We start from the raw sequence: 10,465 nt of genomic DNA, 5'->3' as shown, positions 1-10,465 counted from the left end.
AAGGGCTTGACTCCCAGTTTTAATTCACTTGGGCCTGTGACTTCTACTTTCTCTGTCTCAGTTTCCCCCTTTATATGAGAAGGAGAGCCAGCGACCCCAAAGGGGTACAGGGAGAAAGAGGTTGTTGGGTGGGTATTGAATCAGAACTACTCCAAGGTCTATTCCTAGAGAGGAGGATGGTCGGTCTCCCTAGCCTCCCAAGCCCACACCTCACCACCCCAAAGCTTTCAAGACCAGAAAGTGTGGAGGAGGGAAGAGGGCAAGAAGGCTTTAAGGCTGCCCACTACTCTCCACCCCAACTTTCGGAGCCTGAGGCAGTGCTCCCTTCACACTCACCCGGGGAAATCGGAATCCAGAATGAGCCCCTCCCCAAGCGGCTTCCCCAGTGCGCGCCCCCCCCCCCCCCACCATTACAGCATCGCTCTGGGCGCCAAGACGGATTCAAGCCAGGCACTGCTGCAGTCAGCTCTCCTCCGCCTCTCCTGTCTCCTGCAGCCTGTGTCCTGGCTCTGCAGCCTCCGGCTGTGCTTCGGACCATCCCCTTTCCCTCCCCCACCCCGCCCCCGCCTAGGCACGACCCCTGGCTCAGGGCCTAGCGGTGGGCGGACACTGTGGGTACAGGTGGGGGCCCCAGCAAAGTCGGCAGGTCTAGCGGGGTTCTCGCTCCACACTGGGGATGCCTGGGCTGTGCGGACTGTGAATGGGGGATGCCGGTCTGTGGCTCTGAGGCCCGGCACAGCGCCCCACCCTGGGAAGCAGAGGAAGGGGGCTCTTAGACCCGAGGCCAGGAGCTGAAATCGAGTAGCTCACCCGGGAAACCCGAAGAGTCTCCTAGAGGGATGTGCCCGGGGGGCTGTGTGTGACATTCAGGGTGTGACTGTGCTTCGGTGGGGCGCGAGACCGTGTCTGGGAGGCTGTGTGACTGTTTCCCTAACCGCTCGCCTCTGGGCTGGGGTCCCTGTGCCTAGGCGGCTGTGCGTGACCGTGACACTGTGTGTGCCCGTTCCTGGGTCCCCGGCGGTCCCCGGGGAGGGGGGGGCTTATTCGCTCCCCCACCTGGGTCTCCCCAGCGCTGTCGCTCAGCTAAGCGGGCGCTCCTCTGAGACCCCGGCGGCCGTTCGCGAGCTGCAGCCTCGGCCCTCCCGGGTCCCGTGCGGGGGCGGGGAGCTCAGTCCCCCTCCCTCTCGCCGGCTCCGGGCTCGGCGGCCGTGCGCGGGGGCGGGGGCGGGGGCGGAGGCGGAGCGCGCGGGCGGGATCCCCCCGCCTCCCCTTCCTGGTCCCCGGGAAATCCAGCCTCCGTGGCTTGGCCGCCTCCCGCTCCCGCGCCCGCAGCCGCTCGGCGCTCGCTCGGGGCTCCGCAGCCAGCGTGGCCCCTCAGCCCGGGGCTCCGCAGTGCCGGGCCCCGTCCTTGCCCGCCCGCCAGCCGCCGCAGCGCCCCCGGCCCGGGCCGCCGGCACCATGTAACCCGGCCGGAGCCCAAGCCGGGCCAGGTAAGGCGCGGAGAGGGGTGGGGACGGGGCCGCGCGCGCCGCGCCCTCTGCAGCGCCCCCCAGCCTCGGCCTGGCTGCGGCCCCGGCGCCGCCCACGCCCCGGGCTCCGGCGGCCTCGGCTCCCGGCCCCGGGATGGGGGAGGACTGGGCCTCCTCCGCCGCCCCCGCCCCGCCCCGGCCTGGCTGCCCGCGGGCCTGACCGGAGGGACGGGTGGCGGACCACGCGGAGCGCGGACCGGCTCTCGGGGTAGAGCCGCGTGGCCGCCCGCCCCGGCCCAGCCCTGGCCCGGCTGAGGCTTGGGTCTGGGAGGGAGTAGCCAGCTGGGTTGTGGAGGGCAAGTGGCGGTGGCGGGGAGATCCGGAGAGAAGTTTCCTCTGCAGGTGTGTGAGTGCGCGTGCGTGTCACCGTGGGTCTGTGGGTGATTGTGTATGCCAGTGAGTGTATGCAGCGAGAGTGTGCGTGTGTCATTGTGGGTGAGTGTGTGCGTGTCAGTGGGTGTATGCCGTGTGAGTATGGAGGGTGTTGCTGTGTATGTGTCGGTGGACATGTGTGCGAATGAGTGTGTGTGTTGTCACTGTGTGTGTGCCTGTGGATGTCTCTGAGTGTGTATGCGAATGGATGTGTGTGTGCCGGTGCGACTGTTTCTGTGAGTGGGTCCAGGTATCTGTGGCCTGTGTGAATGTGTGTGTGTGTGTGTGTGTGAGAGAGAGAATGTATCCGAGCACGGTTCACTCTGAATCACCCGCACCTGGGCTTTGTCCCCTCCTCTCCCAGGGGATTCCTGGTGGTGGTGGGGATGGGACAGGGAGAGGGGACTTTTCAGAGGTCAGCTCAAACCCCCTCCCCAGGGACTCCTCACCCCTGACTCAGGCAAGAGCTGCATTGCACTTTCCACATTGGTTCCCACCTTCACCCACCCCAGGGGGTACCCTCTGTGATGCTGCTGGTTGTGTCCTAGCTGCATGCTGAGGCCTTTGGGCCTGGGGTGGGGGGGGAGCTGGAGTGTATGTGCCTGTGTGTGCTTCTCCTTCTTGGGGCCTGGAACTAGTGTCACCCCAGTACTGTTTCACCAAGGGCCCTTTAGAGCCAGGAGCTGAGGAGGCCAGGTGGAGGCTTCTGTCCTGTTCTTAGTCATCAGAGCAGGTGGCTGTTTCCAGACTTCTAAGCCCTAAATTTCCAAGTTCTGGGTCATTGGTTCAGCCCACTGACTCCAGGTGGGTCTGTGCAAAAGCTCTTTGAAATAATAATAAATAAAAAAAATGCCCTTATGTCAGTTCAGGGCTTTTAAAAAACTCTCCCTTCTCAACACTTTTCTCATCTTCCTAACAGTCCCGGGAAACAGGCAGGGCAGGTTAAGCCATATGAAATTGCCAATATTCAACTGTTTTGTTTTTTACCTACAAAACAGCAATTTCATGTGGTTCAGCTTAATATAATGCCAATTTACAGATGAGGATGTTGAGGCTTGAGAGGTGAATTGCATTCCCCACAATCACACACTGCTAGTCAGTGGTTCGGAAAGACTCCAACCCAGGTCTTTTGGTGACTCAAAGAGCTGGGCTGGGCCAGGGTTAGAGAGTGGTACTCCCTGGTGTGCTCTCTCTGACCCTGGTGGCACTGCCCTCCACCTCCGCCCAGCATTCCCTGAGTGCTGGGGCTACTTCTGCACCCAGCTGCCAAGGCCTAAAAGGGAGAGAGGGGGAGAAGAGAGGAGGGAGGGGAGGGAGAGGCTTCGTGAGTTGGCAGTGAATCAGGGTCTAAAAAGGGAGCCGGGAGGGCTAGGGTGGCAGGTGTTTCTAAAAGGAACATGCACATAGGACGAACAGCCTCAGATACAACCCCCGCATCCCCCACACCCCCGCCCCACTGATCTGGCAGGCAGTGCCCACTGCATTTTATGCCAGGGGGCTCACATCCAAGGAGTGCGCTTGTATGTAGCTCTAGAGTGATGGCCAGGGGAGGAACCTTAGAATTGACTTGGTCCAACCTCTTAATTACAAAGTGAGGAGACTGAAGCCCAGAGAAGGGAGGGGACTTGCCCAAGGTCACACAGCAAACTTGTGGGTTCCTGGCTAGTTTTAGCCTAGGAACTTTACAACCTTCCATGTTGCTTTCCATTCCTAGAAACCCCCAGTCTCACCCCACACTCTGCTCATCAAAACTGAGCAGAGGGGATTTGGGGAGAAGAAACAAAGACTCAGTAACCTTAAGGCTGTAGACCCTTCAACCTGGGACCCCTTTCCAAAGAGAAGGAGTTACAGATGTTCCTGGGAATGGGGATTCCTAGCCATACCCACCACTGAGGTAGACCATTGAGCATCTCTTAATTTCTGCTGAGGGGTTGAAGCTGCTGCAGGCCAGACTCCCAGACTTTCTTCTGTGGCAGCAGCTGCTTTCAGCTGCTGCCTGGCAGCTCACATCATCTCTCTCCAGTTGATGTTGGAACTTGGGCTGGCTGAGCTCCATTTTCCTTCATCCCATCCAGTTTCTGATGCATTTTGCCTCATTGGCCTGATGGTTCCTTACTTCATATGTTCCTGTTAGGTAGAGAAACTTCTGGGGCTTGTCTGATTTTGGAGGGGGTCTGTGGTTACCCTTAAACTCTTTCTAATTAAGCCTTCCAGGAGCCTGGGCTAAATGATAAAGATAAGCATTCCCGTTTTACAGATGGGAAAATCAAAATTCATAGAAGTGCCTCCTGTTTGTTTGGTTTTTCTATTAATCTACTGAGATCAGTAGAAGAGGTTCTTTTGAGTGAGGGGACAAAAGAGCAAATGGCAACAGGAGCTTTTGTCTAGAGGGGCTTCTACAGACCCCTTCCAGTGTCTTCCATCCCCATGGTCAGGAAACCGTTCCAGAATCTGATTTCATTCCACTTGGTAGCTTCAAAGCTTTGTCTCTCAGTGGGGGTTGGAAGAACAGCTGCGTACCCTCCACTCTACAAGCGCTACCTCTTGATTCCCTCTTTACCCACCCCCTCCCCCAGGTCTGAAGGCTGCTGGCTCAGCGGGCCTCCTGCCGTCTGGGGAGTCTGGGTTTGAGCTGGGGTGAGGTGGTGGCACCATCGTTATGGTAACGCACTGCCAGCTCATCGTTGCTAATAACTTGTCAAGTCCCTGGGCTCAAATGCAGCATGCCTTCCCATCAGTCCTTCTCCCCATGTTACAGAAAGAAAAAGTGAGGCTGTGAGGGAGGGGCCTGTGAAAAGGGAGTCTGGGGAGGTGGGTGGCCTTATCCTTGGGGTTTTAGCTGGAGAGCTGCGAGGAGGTCGCTTGGGGACTGGTTGACACATACGATTATATAAGTTTGCATATGATTGCATGGGCTGTTACATGTGGATGCACTCAGAACATACTTGTATAAACCTGTACATGCTAGCTGACATGTTCATGTGCTTTTACACAGCGGTCCACATGCAAACACGCCTCCAAGCATCAGAACGTGCTTGCGCATGAATACTGCCTCTACCCTCTGAACATAAGGCACCCGAGAAATCTGGGTTTGTGGGGGTGTCCAGGTATGTGGGTGGGGATCTGATCTTTTTCTGATGCTGCTTCAAAGTGTCTTGTTAACAAAGGGACAGAATGGTCCCAGGGTTCCTTCTTCCTTCCAGTCAAGAGCTCAGAATGGGAATGGGCTGGGGATGGTGTGAGCTCCTAGCTCCCCAAGGCCCCTGCGTTTATGCCCTTTGAGCTCAGGTATCTCCTGCCCCCCTCACTCTCTGTTCTTTCTCATCCTCTCCTCTTCCTGTGTGTAAATATTAAAGAGCTGAGCCTGCAGGGCTGATGTAGACATGGGGAGAGAATGAAATTGAAGGATTCCCTCGCCCCCATCCCGACACCTCCCCCCCGCAGTCCTCCGCTCCTGCCTCCTCCCCTCTCCCTTCTCCCCTCCCCTCACTCAGTGCTTCCACATGTCTCTCCTCCCCCCAGTCCAGATGGGAGCTGGCTCCTTCGGAAAGGGGGCTCAGAACGGGGTGTGGGGAGCTACCTCTCTCTGCCTCCCCCCGTCATATCTGCTTACAGGGCTGGGGGCCCCCACGTGAGTATTTATTTTATTTTATTTTTGGGGGGGGGTGGTTGAGGAGGAAAATGGTTTTAGAACCAGCTGTGAGTGGCGTTGAGAGGCTCAGGGCTGAAAGGAGGTGGGTGGGGTCCTCTCTCTAGGCTCACTCAGGGAAGCCTAGAGTCTGGGTTTCTTTTCTTTCTTTGGATACAGAGGGAAGAGAGGAGTACCAGGTGCCTCCGGTGGATGGGAGCGAGTGTGGGAGGGGCAGGGGAGAGGGGCTTCTGTACTAAACCGGGGGTGTAGTGGGGTAAGCCTTTCGTTTCTGGCATCCTGGGTTTCTGGCAACAGGACCGCAGAGTGGCTGGGAGCTGTCCCAAGTGCTGAATTGGACTTGGTGGGATTTGCTCCTTTGGAACTGTCCCGGGTATTGAATGGGGCTGTGTTGGGGGCCCAATGATGGAAAGGTTGCTGGGCAGTGCTGAGGGCTCACTAGAAAAATTCTCCCTGATGACCTACTTTCCAAGGACAGGGTGCCTGGACGGAAAGATAGATTTTGGGGTCCTTCCTCTGACCTTAGGCCTCACGGCTCCTAACGGTATTTGGGAAAGGGACTCCTCTTTTCCTGTTTCAGTTCCCCCTCCCCTTTCCAAAACCACCCGACTGCTGGTGTGGGGGTAGGGATGGAGGGTGATGTTGCGGTTGTGAGCGCTCTTCTCTTGGATAGTTTTTAGTGCACTAAGCTTAGGGGTACTGGCACCAGCCTTTCTCCTACTGGGTCCCAGAACTTCAGGCTCAAGGCAGATCTGGATTAAGAGACTTTAGGTTTTGCTGGTTAGGCCTGGGGTGCGTAGAGCTCAGGAGTTTAGGATAATCTGATTGACCATGTAGCATCCCCCTGCCCACCAAACTTTCAAACTCAGGACAGGAGACAGTGAAATTTTCTGCAAGCCTGTCTCATGCTTTGCCCACCCCAACCAGAGCTCAGAGCAGCATTTGCGAGAGACTTTTGTTGGGGAGGAAGATTTCCAAGCACAGGACTCAAGGAGTGGGTGGGATTGTTCAGTGCCATGCAGCAGAGAAGGAGGAGGCTACTAGAGATGGGGCAGTGGGAAAAGAGAAAAAGCTGGGGGAGAAAAAAACGATTCAAATTGGGGGATGGGGGTCTGGATTTCAGTTCTCAGCTCCCTTGTGAATCTTTTCCACACTAACCTAGGGTCAGGATCATCTTAATTTTCTGGGTTCTTAGGCTCCATCTTTGTAAATCTGAAGGGAATAGAGCAAGGGCTTATTTCTCCAGGTCCCTTCCCTTGTCATCCCAGGGGGATGAGAGCCAAATGTCAGGACATGCAGATGAGACTGTGGGGGAACAACAGGCAGGAGTGGGTGATGGCAGCTTCACCTCCCATCCCCAAGGAACAATCAACTATTCAAATGGGATCCTTCTTGAGGGGAGAGGAAGGAGAAAGTTTCTGGATGCTGGGCAAAAACTGGGTGTGGCAGGGAGGTCAAAAAGAAGGGGAGGTATTTAGGGACCCCAAACTGAACCAGTTCATCCCTTTCCAGATGTGACTTCTAGTTAATAAGGAGCCCCTCACCCATCATGTTTTTGATGTAACTCATCAAGATGATTCCTGCCTTCTCTAGCTGCTTGGGAGGAGCTGAGTTTTCCTATGCTGTGGATGCTGGGAGGTGGTGGGTGTGGGTGTGGGTGCCTGTTTGGGGAGGGGAGGTGTTTGTGCTCCACTCAGCTCCCTTGGTTACATAACAGCTTTGATAAGACTTTACTTTGGAGCTGCCGCTACTGCCTGAAGCAGTCACCCCTCCACCCCCACATGGAACGTTGGATGTCCACCCCCTTCTCCCTGGCCCATTGGAGGGTCCTGCTATTCACGATCCAGTGTCCCAACAGCTGCCTTCCTGCTGGGAGGTGTCTTCAGCTTGCTCCCCTGCTCCCTATCCAGCTCCTCTTTTCTAAATACTTGCTTCTTTTCTTATTGTGAGCCCAGATCACCCTCTGCCCCTTTACATTTTTAAGCCTCCAGGTCTACCCTGTCTTTGCTGGGGTCCTTGGCTGGGGTGGGAGGGGTTCACTGAACATCATGAAGCTGCCCTCTAGGGAAGAAGAGAAGCATCCCCAAGAAGTTTTAAGGCCCAGAGATAATTTTCTTACTGTTCCTTCCTCCGCCCCGATAGCTGTTTTGGAGTCTGGGAGCCGTGGACCATACCCAGAGGTACTGGGAGGAAGAACTCTGGCCTTGATATTTTCTCTTCATTTCCCCTTTTAGAATTAAAAAGTTGTATATATATGGGAGGTGGGGGCTGCCTGTTGGGTGGAAAAAGGTGCACCTATTCTGAGGTATACCTACTCCATTTTTCCCTGCCTCCCAGGTTGTCTGTGGAAATACTGGTTATTCCAGGCATGAGACAAGGGGATGACAGAGACCTTGTTTGGAATGACTTTTGTTTTCTTTGAGTGGGTAGGAATGGAGTATATCCAGGAGTGGGGCATATCCTATTGATAATAGGAATAACTTTCCAAAATGAGGTGGGAGACTGGCAAGAGGAGAGAGCAAACGCAAACTTGTGATGTCACTTGGGAGAATATGGGCTCCTGGCTTTGTGCACATCTCTGCTATTCCAGTGCATGTGCATGTGTATTCCTGCCTGTGAGTGTGTATGTGACCGTGTATATGTCCATACGTATGTGTGAGTATGCTGTATGAATGGGTACAAACACATTTATGAGTTTGTGTATTTGTGGACATATGTATACATGTGTATATGTATGTATGACTCTATGTAGGCGTCTATGTATATATGTGACTATAAAGGCAATTACTTAAACCCGTGTGTGGGAGGGTGCTCACCCAAGCACACATATATGTGAGTGTAAGTATGCATGTGAGCACGTATGTGGGGGCACATGAATTAACAGCATGTGAATATGTGTACATAAGTTGAGTCATTCATGTGAATAAATGCGACAGAAAGAATGAGACGGAGAGATTCTGACTAAACATTGGGGCTGTCCAAAAGTTGTTTTCACACAAGCTTGAACTTGATCCACTCTCATGCCTGTGGCTCTTTTCCAAAAACCAGGCTCCTCGAGGTGTCTCAAGTTATCTTCTCATGGGGACCCAACTCTTCCCTGCCACCATCCGTATGAAAGGAGCTTGCAGAGGAGAAAACTGTACAGGCCTTGGGGAGAGCTGAGAAAGGGAGCTGAGCTCAAGGCTGATCAGATGCTATGGTGTTCAGGGGTGTATGTAGGGGAAAGAGTTTGGGAGCTTGAACGTTACCACTGAAGTTTCAAGAATCAAGCAGAACAAGCTGGGCTTAGTGGATGAAAGGGGTAGGGATTTTTAGGGAGGCCCAAGTGTGTGCGTCAGCTTCACACATGTGCGTGTGTGCATGTATATGTGTGCATTACTTGTCTATGCCTTAATATGCATATCTGAACATAAATGCACTTTCTAAAATGTATATATACACGTGAAAAATCTACAGGAATGTACATACCAATGGAGGGATTTGTCGACATGTACATACATGCTAACACATATATGCATATAGACAGAGTAGAAGAAATATGTGGACATGTGTTAATACTGGCCTGATTGCCACCCGTGATGACATACACGTGCACCTCATTCACCCAGGTTAACAACAGCCTACAAATTGTCCCTGTTCCATCACATGTGCCTCCCCCAATTCATCCATTCATTCAGCCAGTGTTTTTTTATGTCTGTGATGTGCCACGTGCCATGCTGGACACTGGTGATGGTCCTTGACCTCAGGTAACTTACAATCTAGAGAAGGTAAAAGACCTGGATCCAAGTAAGGAGAGTGTTCAGGAAAGTAGGAGGACATAAGTGTTCATGGGGGGAAAGTGGAGGCCTATGGAGGGCTTGGTCAGTTCTGGAGCAGGGAAGGGAGGGGTTTGGTGAAGGATCCATAGAAGAGGAGGCCTTTGAGCCAAGGCTTGAACAGGTGTTCACCAGGTGGGCAGAGGTAGGAAAAGGTGGTTTAGTGACAGGAAATGTCCCAACTGGTCTCCCTACCTCCACCCTTGCCATCCCCTCCTCCGGAGAGTCTCCCCACAGAAGCAGCCAGCATAAGATGAGATCATGCCTTTCCAATGGCTTTCCATCTCACTCAGAGTGAAATCCTAAGTGCTTAGTGGGGTCTGAGTGACATAAGTGCTGTGTGTAAAATAGCCTCCATTGACCTCCCTGATCGCAGATGCCACCCCTACAAGTGCCTCCCTTCGGTTCCACAAAGATGCTGAGCACAGCCTCACCTTGGGGGCCTCTGCTTTTCCCTCAGCCTGAAATGCTCTCCCCTCCAGATACCCACATGACTTGCTCCCTCACTTGATTCAAGTCTTTGCTCAGAAGTCACTTTTTCGGAGAGGCCTCCCCCACAGTCTATCTTAAATAGCCCCTTGTGATGCTGTCCTCTCACCTCCCCTTTTTAAAAAAAATTCAGCACTTACCACTTCCATTATTTCATATACTTGTTCATCATCTCTTTGTCCATTAGGAGAGAAACTTCATGAGAATGGAGCAAGAGAATGTTTTGTTCACTACTGTACCTACTGTGTCCAGAGGAGTGCCTGGCTTGGAGGCACTCAATACATATCTGTTGAATAAACCGATTTTAGGAAGATCGCACTGGCAGCCAGTGAGGAGAGTGGATCGGGCTGGGCCAAGATGCAGGCAGGGAGATCAGTTAGGAACCCGTTGTAAGAGCTTTAGTGAGAACTTAGGATGAGGGCAGCCTGATGGAGAACATTGGGAGTGGAGGTGGAGAAAGGGAGATACAGTGTACCAACACGCGCATGTATGCACACACAGGCACACGTGTGCACATGTCATATTTTAGCCAGTGACATCTACTGTCTTAGTCGCGGAAGGCTAAGGAAGAAAGTAAAAGTGTCTTTGTATATAAATTGGTATGTATGTCA

At 53.8% G+C, this 10,465-nt stretch overlaps 1 protein-coding gene across 2 annotated transcripts in view; it reads left to right on the top strand.

Annotated features, from left to right (window-relative positions):
• The first annotated feature begins 1,314 nt into the window (after window positions 1–1,314).
• DLGAP3 (DLG associated protein 3) overlaps window positions 1,315–10,465 on the top strand; it is a 61,687-nt gene continuing 52,536 nt past the window's right edge. For both annotated transcript variants that reach the window (XM_036843440.1, XM_036843355.1), the window contains exon 1: window positions 1,315–1,490. The gene's annotated coding sequence lies outside the window, so the exon portion shown is untranslated. The remainder of the gene's footprint in view (window positions 1,491–10,465) is intronic.

This window comes from Balaenoptera musculus, chromosome 1 (assembly GCF_009873245.2).
Source record: "Balaenoptera musculus isolate JJ_BM4_2016_0621 chromosome 1, mBalMus1.pri.v3, whole genome shotgun sequence".
Classification (NCBI taxonomy): Eukaryota; Metazoa; Chordata; class Mammalia; order Artiodactyla; family Balaenopteridae; genus Balaenoptera; species Balaenoptera musculus.
The sequence above is the reverse complement of the archived record's forward strand: the minus strand, read 5'-3'. Positions and strand labels throughout refer to the sequence as shown.